Source organism: Dromiciops gliroides, chromosome X, assembly GCF_019393635.1.
Source record: "Dromiciops gliroides isolate mDroGli1 chromosome X, mDroGli1.pri, whole genome shotgun sequence".
In the NCBI taxonomy this organism is placed as follows: domain Eukaryota; kingdom Metazoa; phylum Chordata; class Mammalia; order Microbiotheria; family Microbiotheriidae; genus Dromiciops; species Dromiciops gliroides.
Window position 1 is genome coordinate 83,768,903 of NC_057867.1, and position 14,077 is coordinate 83,782,979.

Sequence of the window (14,077 nt, forward strand, 5' to 3'; positions counted from 1 at the left end):
GGTATCAACTTCATATTTGTGTCATAAAAGGAATTTGGTAGAACTCATTCTTCACCTATTTTCCCAAATAATTTGTATAGTATTGGAATTCATTGTTCTTTAAATATTTGGTAGAATTCACTTGTAAACCCATCTGGCTCTGGAGATTTTTTTCTTAGGAAGTTCATTGATGGCTTGTTCAATTTCTTTTTCTAATATGGGTTTATTTAAGGATTTTATTTACTCTTCAGTTTACCTGAGCAATTTGTATTTTTGTAAATATTTATCCATTTCATTTAGATTTTCAAATTTATTGGCATACAGTTAGGCAAAATAGCTCCTAATTATTGCTTTAATTTCCACTTCATTGGTGGTGAATTCACCCCTTTAATTTTTGATACTGGTAATTTGGTTTTCTTATTTCTTTTCTGTTTTTCGTTTTTTTGCAGGGCAATTGGGGTTAAGTGACTTGCCCAGGGTCACACAGCTAGTAAGTGTTAAGTATCTAAGGCCAGATTTGAACTCAGGTCCTCCTGAATCCAGGGCCAGTGCTCTATCCACTGCACCACCTAGCTGCCCCCTCTTCTTTCTTTTTTAATCAAATCAACCAAAGGTTTATCTATTTTATTGTTTTTTTTCATAAAACCAGCTCTTAGTTTTATTGATTAATTCTATAGTTTTCTTGCTTTCAATCTTATTAATTTCTCCTTTAATTTTCAGGATCTCTAGTTTAGTATCTAATTGGGGATTTCTAATTTGTTCTTTTTCTAGCTTTTTAAGTTGCATGCCCAATTCATTAATCTCCTCTTTCTCTTTTTTATTCATGTAAGCATTTAGAGCTATACATTTTCCCCTAAGTACTGCTTTGGCTGCGTCCCATAGATTTTGGTATGTTGTCTCATTATTGTCATTCTCTTGGATATAGTTACTTATTGTTTCTATAATTTGTTGTTTGACCCAGTCATTCTTTAGAATGAAATTATTTAGTTTCCAATTGATTTTCATTCTACTTTTCCCTGGCTCTTTCTTATATGTAATTTTTATTGCATCATGATCTGAGAAGGATGCATTTACTATTTCTGCCTTTCTACATTTGACTATGAGGTTTTTGTGCCCTAATACATGGTCAATTGTTGAATATGTGCCATGCACCGCTGAGAAAAAGATATATTCCTTTCTATCCCCATTCAGTTTTCTCCAGATATCTATCATGTCTAACTTTTCTAACATTCTACTCACCTCTTTAACTTACTTCTTATTTATTTTGTGGTCAGATTTATCTAATTCTGAGAGGGAAAGGTTCAGATCCCCCACTAGTATAGTTTTCCTTTCTATTTCCTCTTGTAACTCATTTAATTTCTCTTCTAAGAATTTGGATGCTATACCACTTGGTGCATGCATGTTTAGTATTGATATCACTTCATTATCTATTGTATCTTTTAGCAAGATAATAGTTTCCTTCCTTATCTCTTTTAATTAGATCTATTTTTGCCTTTGCTTTGTCTGAGATAAGGATTGCTACCCCTGCTTTTTTTTACTTCAGCTGAGGCATACCATATTCTGCTCCAACCTTTACCTTTACTCTGTATGTATCTCTTCTGCTTCAAATGTGTTTCTTGTAAACAGCATATTGTAGGATTCTGGTTTTTAATCCACTCTGCAATACACTTCCGTTTTATGGCAGAGTTCATCCCATTCACATTCACAGTTATTATTCCTATTTCCCTCCATCCTGTTTACCCTCTTTTACTTTTTTTTTCATTTTTTCACCCTATTCCTCCTCACTAGTGTTTTGCTTCTCACCCCTTCCTCCCCCAATCTGCCCTCCCTTTTATCAGCCCCCTCCCTTTTCTTTACCCTTTTCTCCCCTGCTTCTGCCCTCCCTTCTATCAGTGTCCCCTTTCCCCATTCCTCTTTTACTTCCCTAAAGAATAAGCTAAATTTCTTTTTCCAATTAAGCATATATGTTATTCCCTCTTTGAACTAAATCTGATGACACTGAGGTTGAAATAATGCTCACCCCTCCCTCCTTGCTATCTATTGTAATAAGTTTTCTGTGCCTCTTCATATGATGTAATTAATCCCATTCCACCTCCCCTTTCCTCTTCTCCCCATATACTCCATTTTTAACCCCTTAATTTTCTTTATATAATCACATAAAAGACAATTTATATTTATACCCTCTATGTATACTCCTTCTGTCTGCCCAAATAGAGATATAGTTCTCAAGATTTATAAGTATTATCTTTCCATGTAGGGATGTAAACAGTTTAACCTTAATGAATAAATTCTTTTCCCCTGTTTACCTTTTTATACTTCTCTTGAAGTTAAGATCTCTTGTATGTTAAGATCGAATTTTCTATTCAGTTCTGGTCTTTTCATCAGGGAACCTTGGAAGTCCCCTATTTCATTGAATATACATCTTTTCCCCTGAAAGAGAATGCTCAGTTTTGCTGGGTAGTTGATTCTTGGTTGAAATCCAAACTCCTTTCCCTTCCGGAATATCATATTCCAAGCCTTGCAGTCCTTTAATGTTGAAACTGCCAGGTCCTGTGCAATCCTGACTGTGGCTCCATGATATTTAAATTATCTCTTTCCGGATGCTTGCAGTATTTTCTCCACCTGATAATTCTGGAATTTGGCTACAATATTCCTTGGAGTTTTTCTTTTGGGGTGTCTTTCAGGAGGTGATTGGTGGATTCTTTCAATGACAATTTTATCCTCTGATTCTACAAAATCAGGGAAGTTCTCCTTGATAAATTCCTGGAATATGGTGTTTAGATTCTTTTTCTGATCATGGCTTTCAGGTAGCCCAATAATTCTCAAATTATTTCTCCTGGATTTATTTTCTAGGTCAGTTGTCTTTCCTATGAGGTATTTCACATTTTCTTCTATTTTTTCATTCTTTTGATTCTGTTTGACTGATTCTTGGTGTCTCATGGAGTCATTAGCTTCCATCTGTCCAACTCGAATTTTTAAGGCATTTTTTTCTTCAGTAAGCTTTTGCACCTCCTTTTCCATTTGGCCAAATGAATTTTTTAAGGAATTGTTTTCTTTGGTCAATCTTTGTGCTTCCTTTTCCAAGCTTTTGATTCTTTTTTTTTTCATAATTTTCTTGTTTTGCTTTCATTTCTCTCCCCATTTCTTCTTCTACCTCTCTCAGTTGATTTTTAAAATCCATTTTGAGGTCTTCCAAGGAGGCTTTTTGGTCTTGAGACCAATTCATCTTCCCTCTTGAGACTTCATATGTAGGGAATTTGAGAGTATTGTCCTCATCTGAGTTTGTGTTTAGCTCTTCCCTGTTGACACAGAAGCTCTCAATGGTAAGAGCTCTTTTCTGTTTCTTACTCGTATTGTGGCTTATTTATTTTTTTAAGTTGAGGTCTGCTCCTGGGGTACAAGGGTCACTGTTTCAAGCTTCTTGTGCTGGGCTTTCTACTCTGAGGCTTCTGTGGCTTATGAATTCCTCACTGCCCTGGGCTTGCTCCTTGTGCTTGCTCCAGGTGCTGGAATGGCCCAGCCCAGTGGCGCCTATCCTGTCAGTGGTCCTCCACTGGCAGCCTGCCCTCTCAGCTGGTGCTGGCGGATCTCATAATTGGCTCACTGCACCACCAGCTTGCTGAGGATCAAGGGGCCTCAGTTGTTCCACTGTGGCTAAGAGCCTCTTGTGGACTTGCCTAGGACCCCTCTGTGGTGTATTGCGCTGCACCAAGCTGTGCTGCACTCCCCTTTTGCCCAAGTGAGACTGACCTTTCATGTAGTCTTCTAAATTATCTCAAGTTGGAAGATTGTGTCTCTCTGTCTTTTTGTAGGTTCTGTAGTTTCAGAATCCGTTAGAGGCTTGATTTAATGTTCTTTCTGAGGGAACCGCAGAAGAGCTCAGGCAACTTAATGGCTTCTTTCCGTCATCTTGGCTCCATCCCTCCTCTCCATCCCCTTGAAGTGACCCAGTGGGAAACTGAGATTGGCAGATTGTGTTTCCTCCCTTAACTTTCTCCCCATCCCATCCCTGAAGTAGTTCCTTTCCTCCATGACCCTCTAAGAATCTGAGACGTGTAAGATGCTGAAGGAGCATCAGGGATCTGGGGCTCACCTTTGACTCTTTAAAAAATTTTTTTTTTAAATTTTTGTGGTGCAGTGGGGGTTAAGTGATTTGCCCAGTGTCACACAGCTAGTGAGTGTCTGAGGCTGGATTTGAACTCAGGTACTCCTGAATCCAGGGCCAGTGTTTTATCCACTGTGCCACCTAGCTGCCCCCTCACCTTTGACTCTTAATTTGTCATCCTTCCCCTTAGCTTCTAGGCCTGGTGGGGCAAAGGCCCTGGGTATATAATTGTACCTCTTCCCTGTCCCTTGCTGATCACTGTACAGGCCTCAGATCACTTCCCTCAACTCAGATGGTCAGGTCTTTCCTACACCTAGGTCTTAAAATTGAGAAACTTCATGATTAGATTGTTCCCTTGGAATAGAGAACTGGAAGTCCCACACAGTCACTCTGAGTTATTAGACTCATCCCTGGCAGCATGAACACACATGGACACACAGGACATGAAGTGGAAAGTTTTCCAGCCCCAACCCCACCTGGAATTTTGCAGGTTATGCTTCTGGGGTCAAGATGAGATCAGTCCAGAAGAGTAGCTATAGTTGACATTCTTGTAACAAGATTCTATTACACCATTTGCTGTGCCCTCCCCCTCAAGAAGGCCACCTTGAGCTCCTCAGGTTGGCACTTCCATCCATATCACCCTCCAAGACTTCTTGTTTCATTTACATACCCAAATCCCCCAAGGTTCAGGCTTTCTGGCTTCACTAGCAAGCTATGTCAGACCTATGCAGGACAGCTGTAGTGTCCTGCCTTGCCTGGGGACTGAGAGTAAAGGCAGAATGGGCTAGCCCTCGCACTTTAGGAAGCTCCTTCATGGATTGGCCTCAGACCTGATGGCAAGTGTATCTTTCCCAGGACAAAGAGGCACTGAGATCTCATCAGAAAGTCAAGCCCCACTGAATAGTGGGCTCTGATCAAGGGCTGCTTCAATTGATAAGACATTCCCTGGTGGATAAATGATCAATGGATATAAACAGGAAGTTTTCAAAGGAAAACAATGTAAATTATTAGCAACCATATGGTGGGGCCAGCTAGGTGGTTCAGTGGATAAAGCACCGGCCCTAGATTCAGAAGGACCTGAGTTCAAATCCAGCCTCAGACACTTGACACTTACTAGCTGTGTGACCCTCGGCAAGTCACTTAAGCTCCATTGCCCTGCAAAAACCACACCCCCCTCCAAAAAATTGAAAAATAAAACAAAACAAAAACACAACCATATGGTACAATTATAGAAATCATTAAGAATTAGAAAAATGCTCATTACGACAACTCAAATGTTCAACCTCACACCCATCAGTTTGTCCAAAATGACCAAAGAAGGAAATGGTAAATGGAGGGAGAGAAGGAAAGCAGGCATACTAACAGGCAGCATTGAAGGAAGTTTGAACTGGGCCTGCTCTAACGGGAGGCAAATTGCAACTGTGCCCCAAAAGTTACTTAATGCTATGTACCCTTTGGTCTAGTTATACCACTTCTGGGCCTGCCTAGACCCCAAAGAGAGAGGAAAAGGATCTATATGGACAAAAATATTTCCAGCAACTCTTTCCCTAGGAGCTCCAAACCAGAAATGAAAGGGGTACTTACCTATTTTAAACAAAGGCTAAACAAACTACGATATATCCATGGAAAGGTATATTATTGTGCCATAAGAAATGACAAAATGGCCAGTTATCAGAGGAAGCAGGAGCAGGCAGACAAGTTATATAAAGCTGACTATAAAGAAAAACAACAACATAGAAAGGCTTGGAAACTAGTGGAGAGTCCTGAAATCAATCAAAACCATGAGTTGGAGAATAAAGCATCTTTAGTTGAGATAACAGGGGAGCAAACTGGTCCTCTTGGGGGGTGTACCCCTGAGGGCTGAGCAGTGGATTTCCCAACCTGAAGACTCAAGCAAAAGTTTCTTAGACCTTTAGGAGAAGGGGCATATTTTTTGGATGTGGTCAGTGATCGAATTCGTTTTGCTGGAGTAGGCATCTCTGTCTTGAAGATTTGGGTTTTGTTATTGTTCAGCTGAGGAATGGGAGCGAGAGATAAATGCTTGTAGTGATCCATCAATCAATGGGTGACCAGATGCTTGGCTAATTTGTTTGAAAGGGGGAAAACGCCATTTGGGACAAAAGCATCCCCATGGGAGGGAGAAAGGGGTAAAGGGAATGGGAGGAATGGCCTGGGCTGGGCGGGACGGGGAGGGGGGATTGGAATGTGGGGAGGGGAGGCAGCTAGGGGAGCTGCAGAGCAGGGGTGGTCGGGGAGGGGGCTGCCAGGGCAGGGGGGGGGGCCCACGGGAGGGGACACAAAGAGAGCTCTGCAGCAGCTGTAGCCACGCTAGGGAATGAGGATTTCCCCGCCCCCTTACTTTGTCTCTCTGGTCTCAGCTTCCCAGCCCCCTGCTGCTTCTCCTCCAGCCCCCTGTGATCTTTTCTTCCCTCCTGCTTCCCCACCCCCACCCCGCTCTCCTATATCCATTCTGATTCTCTGCCATCCATATAGAAAGCTGGACAGTGGGCACCCCTTGCTTGCCCAAGGGTCCTTTCCTCCCATCCTACTGAGGATTCATTGAAGGATTCGGACTGCTCTCAGGCCTGCGGAGGTGGGCCAGGCGGAGCCGTTCCTGGAGCTGAGGGGAATCCTTAGGAGTTGATGTGGGCAAGCGGACTACCCATCTTTCTGATCCCTCACCCCACTCCTTGGATCTCTTCCTGGGAGTAGGGCTCCAAGACAGCACCTCCCCTAGGGGTCACAGAAACCCAGAAGCACACAGGCTGAGCAAGGAGGGGGCAACATGCTGATACAGGATTCCTCTGGAACCCCCAGAGAGGGGGGGCAATGTCCCAGAAAGCTCCACCTGACCCAGGACTTTGTTCTTTTTTCTTTCAGCCTATTCCCAGAGAGGTCTCCCTGTTCTCTGCTGTCCTGGTTCTGCCACATTGCCTCTCTGCTTTACAGGGTTACCTGAGGGCTCTTGGATAGGAGTTTGGCCAGCACTGGGGAAAGTGAATCTTTTCTTCCATCTCCCTTTGCTCAGCCTCTCCTGAACCTTTCCATCCTTGGCTCTCGGGTTTTGTTTGGGGACTGAGAGAAGGGAAGGCCTAGTTATTCCAGAGCTTCCACTGCTGGTAGAGTATCTTCCTAAATGCCGCACTTATTAACTGAGGAGGGATTTTATCTATGTGCTAGTGGCCTTTCCCCAAGCATTTACATTACTCAGCTAACATTTATTAATTGCCTGCTATGCTCCAGTCATGGTGCTGACATGCAGTCCCCTCCCCCCCAAACAGTCCCAGTTCTCAAGGTCTTCACAGTTTAATGGGGGAGAAAACATACACACAACTATTCACAAACAAGCGCTTTCACAAGCAGGGCACCAGCAGTAAGAAGGAGTGGGGGAAACTGGGTATTTAGCTGAGACTTGAGGAAAGCTAGGGAAACCAGGAGGCAGAGATGAGGAAGGAGAGAGTTCTACGTGTGGGAATGACAGGAAAATTAACTTTAATCTTGTTACTATCAGACGTAATATTCCCTTGCCCCTCCTTCTAAATAACCCTTCAAAAAGTAGTTGCTGTTGTTTTTCTTTAAAAAAGATCCTTCCTTTCCCATTATTTTCCTGAAATGTGGCCAGATGTTGCAATGTAAGAATTGGATTAACATTCTTTAGAATGGGGCAACTGGGTGGCGCAGTGGGTAAGGCACTGGCTCTGGGGTCAGGAGTACCTGAGTTCAAATCGGGCCTCAGACACTTGACACGTACTAGCTGTGTGACCCTGGGCAAGTCACTTTACCCTCATTGCCCTGCAAAAAAAGAAAAAGGAAAACCATTCTTTAGAATGTTTTAAAGGAAGATAAGAGCACCCCCCTCCCCATAATAACCAGTTTGTGGTTTCACACCTAGAACACAAAGGTAATCCTACTGAAAAAAGAAAAGCAAGCCTATGAGAAATATTAAAATATACATGGGAATTTTATAAATTAAAATGAAGTATGAATCAATTTAGGAATAACTTTTGAATTGGCATGTGTTTTGAACTTAGACATTTTGCTGTAAATTATGAGACTCTTACTCATTTTTATAATGGATGCAAATTTATTATCTTACAGCTAAGGAAGGAGATACAGTCTCCAAATGTCACCCCCTGTTCTTGCTTATGAATTGGGGAAGTTTATTATGTGTCCCATACCTTTAATTCTTTTTTGGGGGGTGCAATGGGGGTTAAGTGACTTGCCCAGGGTCACACAGCTACTAAGTGTCAAGTGTCTGAGGCCTGATTTGAACTCAGGTACTCCTGAATCCAGGGCCTGTGCTTTATCCACTGCAGCGCCACCTAGCTGCCCCTATACCTTTAATTCTTAAAGGGCAAACTACTTGACCCTCAATTGAGATTGATAACCTCCCATCTACACGATTTACTCTGAGGGAATTTTGGCTACTCTGGGACTTAGAAATTAAACTGAAAGATTTAAGTGGAGGCCCATTTAAGAATTGTGGGAATAATGGCAACTAAGAATAGCAGAAACTGCCTAGCCAAAGGAATCGATTCCCTTGAATCAGCCAGAATGAAAAATGGCAAGGCAATTAAGCCATCTAAGATTTTCTTCCTTTTGTCTAATCAGGATAAGTGACATGGGAGCTGGGCGGGGCCTCACAGCAAATCTTGAGAGAGGTTTATTAGGAGAGAAGAAGACATAGCTGTGAAAGAGTCATGATGGAGAATTGATCTTTTATACATTTCAGATAAAGAAAGCTCTGTGCCAAGTAAGGAGATTGCAAAACAACTGGGATGGGATGTTTTGGGGGTTGAGTGATGAGCTGTCAGTCACACATCTTGTTGACATACAAAAATCCATATCTCAAACATCTGGAACTTGCATATTGTCCTTGCAGACTTTGATATGCTTATTGGTGTTTTCATCATAGATAGAAATGTCTCTAAATACCCTAGGGTCTGCATGACCTGGTCCGTTTGTCCTGGAAACATCACATTCCTGACATGGAAAACAGGGATTGTTTTTTATTTCTGAAATTTTTGGTTTCAGTGTGGAGAGTTTAAGGATTGTTTTTCACTTCTCATAAAGTTTAAGGTATCCAAGTTTCTTGGGGTCTGGTGTGCCACCACATTAGGTAATATTTATTTAACCAATACAAATCTCTCTTTCCCTCTGATATTTCTACCTGGAGAGGTCAAGAAGAGGGTGAGAATCCTAATCTTTTTTTTTTTTTTTACCATAGGCTATGCAAAGACTAGACCCCCTTAGTCCGCTGTGAGAAAAGAGGCTCTCCCCTTCTAATTTCCTAATTTTATTTTCTGTTGCAATTTAAGTTTTGGGTTTTTTTTTGTTTGTTTGTTTTGTGTTTTTGTGGAGCAACGAGGGCTAAGTGACTTGCCCAGGGTCGCACAGCAAATAAGTGTAGAGTGTCTGAGGTCAAATTTGAACACAGGGGCCTCCTGAATCTAGGGCCAGTGCTTTATCCACTGCACTACCTAGCTACCCCAAATTTCCTCATTTTAAAAAGTTGATTTTTCCTGGAGGACTTTAGTGAATGAGATCACATTAACTCTCATCTTGGTCAGACCCCACCCAACCACACAAAGAATCTATCTAATCTAGGGTGAGGAAACCCATTGTGTTCTACTCAAGTTTGGGTAGAGACACAGATCCTTTTGTCTAGAAAGCCAAGGCTTCTTTGTGGGATGGTGTTCCCTGGAGGGGGAAACCTATTGAAGAAGAATCCTTTGACTTGGTAGTCCAAGGCTGGAGATGATCTGAGTGGAGATAATCTCTCTGTGCAGTGGTCAACTCGCCCCATTAACCATCTACTATTTCAAGAATAGAAAAACTATAGTACACAGATACTGAAAAGAAAAGTCAAAGGGGTACAATAACAGACAACAATAACAGACTTTGTCTCCCTGTAAGCCAGTACTCTTGCCCAATATTCATCCTTTTTTCCTTTCTTTTTTTTTTTGTGGGGCAATGAGGGTTAAGTGACTTGCCCAGGGCCACACATCTAGTAAGTGTCAAGGGTCTGAGGCCAGATTTGAACTCAGGTCCTCCTGAATCCAGGGCTGGTACTCTATCCACTGCACCACCTAGCTGCCCCCAATATTCATCCAATCAACACATTTCCTCCTAGATCTTAGACATCCCATGCAGTTGTCAGGTCTCTGGCACATCTTTCCTTGGGGCAGTCTGGAAAATACAATGTCCTCAAGGGTACCCCTCCATTGGATTTGTCCATTCTATCTCCAGGTTCCTCACAAAAGTTCCTTATTTGTTCCTTATAGAAGCTGATAAAACAGAACTCAATACAAGTGAACACAGACTCTTAAAATTCACTTCTCCAATAACTAGTTCATATTGTGAAAAGCAGCTCAAACCTTGAAGTTCCAACCTAATCAGTGACAGAGCAAAAAAAAAAGTTAGCTATGAATATTGTTGTCAGTCCTATATACGAAAACTTGAATCAGTGCTTGGTGAGAATAAGAATAAAGTGCTCCAGGCCTTTTAAGAAGGAAAACCCTATTCAGGTAAGAAAGGGCACAGTCAAATTGACCTCAGCAGCTAAAAGAGAAGGATCCAACTGACAGGCACTTTGTTGGATACAGGTGATCTCCTGGATGATAGAGCTGGGGTGGAGAACAGGTTCGTAGAATTATAAGAGCTAGAAGGATCCTTAGAACATAGAACACAGAAAGACCTGACTGGGGGACCTTGGAATTCACCACCTAGGATGAATTTGGCTTGGCATCTTTGGGCTGCTGTTTCTGCTTCTGTAAAATATGGGTACTGTATTTCCAAGGTAGCCTTGACAACTCTCAATCTATGATCTTACAACTCTGACTCTAACACACTTCCTGGCAATAGAGTTGTAGAACTTTAATGTTGATAGATGGGAAGTGATGGAAGAAAGGAGTAAGCATTTAAATAACACCTTTGGGCCTCAAACCCATTGGTGAGTTAGGGGGCTGAAGCAGGTGCTAAGGAATGCTTAGAGCTTTGTCAGCCATCAAAAATGCCAAGGCCATCTACTGCATCCCGGGCCATTGCCAGTTGTCCTGACTTTTGTCCTGCCACTGGACTTTGATGAATCTTGTAAGGGCTAAAATTCTAGCTAGTCTGTCTAAAATCTAATGAGTGGTCACCAATAAATTATAAGCTTTAGCAAGAGTTAGACTTTTAAGCATTTATTAAGGAGAATAAGAATTTGGTGAAGAGAAAGAGAAAGGCCTACATTCATCTATCTATTAAAGGGAGAAAGCATTTCTTGCTCTGCTCTCCACCAGAGTCCACATGAAAGAGAGTGAGCTAGCACACCAGCCTTCCCCTTCTTCCTCCCACAAGCAAACGTCACTTCCTGACGCCAAAGAAAGCCACATGGTCCTGCCCTCAGAGGCCCTCTCCTCATGTTGGAGCTTTCCTACAGTAAGTCTCCAGCAGGTGGTGCCATTCCAATCGTTAGAGTCCTTGCTTTGTTTCTTCAAGAAACAGGGTGTTTCCTTGATAAAACAGTCAAAAATAACAGAATATAATACCCTATGTTAACTAACAATATGTTAATAACAATATAGAAAGGGGAGAGAGGAAAGTTTTGTCCAGAGGGGCAGTCCCTCACGAACTGGCGCTTTGACATTGGTCTTGCAAAGGGAGGGCCTCTGCAGAGAGTACATGTTACAAATGGTGTATATAATAACAGAAGGGAGAAAGAAAAACAACAAAACCAAACTGTTCATTTAAAGTCTCTGAAAGTCTTTTCTCAGATGTCCTCTGGGTGTAGTCATGGAATGGAAGTCTTTTCAGGGGTTGATGTGTAGATGTTGGTAATCAGCCAGGAAAATTTCCTACAAAATTGAGCTTAACACAACTTTAAAATAGCTTTGTCAATAATCAAATCAAACAATGAAAGTTCTCAAAAACATGTCTAAGGGAATGCAGAATCTTAGTTGTTACACATGAAACATAAAATAAAACAAAAATTGAAACATTCTCTAAAACTTAATATTACTATAGTCCCCCCTTGGGGAGGGTAAATTGAGAAGACAATTGCTATGATATTAATTTTTATTTATTTTTATTTTTTATTTTATTTTATTTTTTTTTAGTGAGGCAATGGGAGTTAAGTGACTTGCCCAGGGTCACATAGCTAGTAAGTGTAAAGTGTTTGAGGCTGGATTTGAACTCAGGTATTCCTGACTCCAGGGCTGGTGCTCTATCCACTGTGCCACCTAGCTGCCCCCGTGATATTAATTTTTAAAAATAATTTTTATCTTTGTTTCATCACTTTTCACATCATCTGCCTAATTATCCTCATGCCATTATGAGAAATGTAAAAATCTAATATAATTGGTAACAGATGTCAAGGCCAAATCTAACACTGTATTTATCATGACACCTGAGATAATTATGGGGGTGTAACGATTGGAATAACGCCACCTGCTGGATACTTACTGTAGAAGAGTTCTACCCATGAAGCGAAGGTCTTTGAGGGCAAGACCAGGAGTCTTTTCTTTGGCAGGAGGAAGTGACGCGGACTAGTGGGAGGAGGAAGGAAGAGACTGGCGCTGACTCTGGGGGTCTTGCCTTTGGACTCTGGTGGAGAGCGGAGCTAGAAATGTGCTCTCCCTTTAATAGATAGGACTCTAGGCCTTTCTCTCTCTTTACCAAATTCTTATTCTCCTTAATAAATGCTTAAAAGTTTAACTCTTGCTAAAGCTTATAATTTATTGGCGACCACTCATTAGATATTTTAGACAGACTAGCTAGAATTTTAACCCTTAACAGGGGTTACCATAAAAGAACAGAGAAATGATGGGATATGAGCATTCCCACACTTGAGCTATTGCTCAAGCCATGCAGTATGCCAGGCTTAAAATAGGTGGATGGAATATATGTCCATGCCACCAAACATATTGGAAGAAACTGAGTCAGACTTAATCAGATGCATGGGATCGAGATGTCCATGGCATCAGGCATATAGGAGGGGGCATAGAAGCCAGGTGTAGAATGAGATGGGTAGGATCAAAACATCCAGACATCTGTACAATATTGTGGGGAAAAGGAAAAAAATTAAACCAAGAGAATCCAACCTCAACATTTGTCAAAAGCTGTTCCCTTGGCCATATCTTGACTTCATGCATGTCTCCTCTCATGTGACAGTTCATTGTCTGCTCTTGCATGTATTCCTCTTGTGATTGGATGGCATCTTGGCCAACTGGCATCTGATAGCTCAGAATAAAGGTAATTAATGTCTTAAATGATAAGTTCCCATAATCCAATTCTCATAGGGATTTAAAAATTGAGGATAATAAATGATCACAAAAAATGTGAATACATCTTGACCCAGAATATATAATTATGCAACAATTTCAAATAATACCTTTTTTTTTTTACTAAGTATACAAATTCTTTTGTGAAAAATAGGAACATATTTAAATACAAGTTAAAACACAACACGATCTTTTTTTTTTAAGTGAGGCAATTGGGGTTAAGTGACTTGCCCAGGGTCACACAGGTAGTAAGTGTTAAGTGTCTGAGGCCGGATTTGAACTCAGGTCCTCCTGACTCCAGGGCTGGTGCTTTATCCACTGTGCCATCTAGCTGCCCCAAGTCCTGTTATTACAAGATTGTAGATTTCATCTGTAAAGATGACACTTCTTCTACATTCCACAAGGTAAAAAAAAATGCACACATCTAGGGACAGGTTATCTTGATCTGAAAACATTTCTGTGGGAAAAGCTTTGCTCACTACTTCTTGGAATTCAGTTGATGTTAAGGTTGACCTTTACTGTGATTGGTTTAAACTATTATTGCTAATGCTGCAGAATGCTGTCTATAAGAAATGCAGATGTTCTCATGAGTGTTTATCTAGTTAGCTGAATAAAAGACTCTTTTTGCATATTTTCAGCCTTCTGTGTACTTACTGATCCTGTCCTCACCAACCCACTGACAATCATGAGTGATAATCCCTAAGGGTCAACTTCAAATGTAATTCTACCA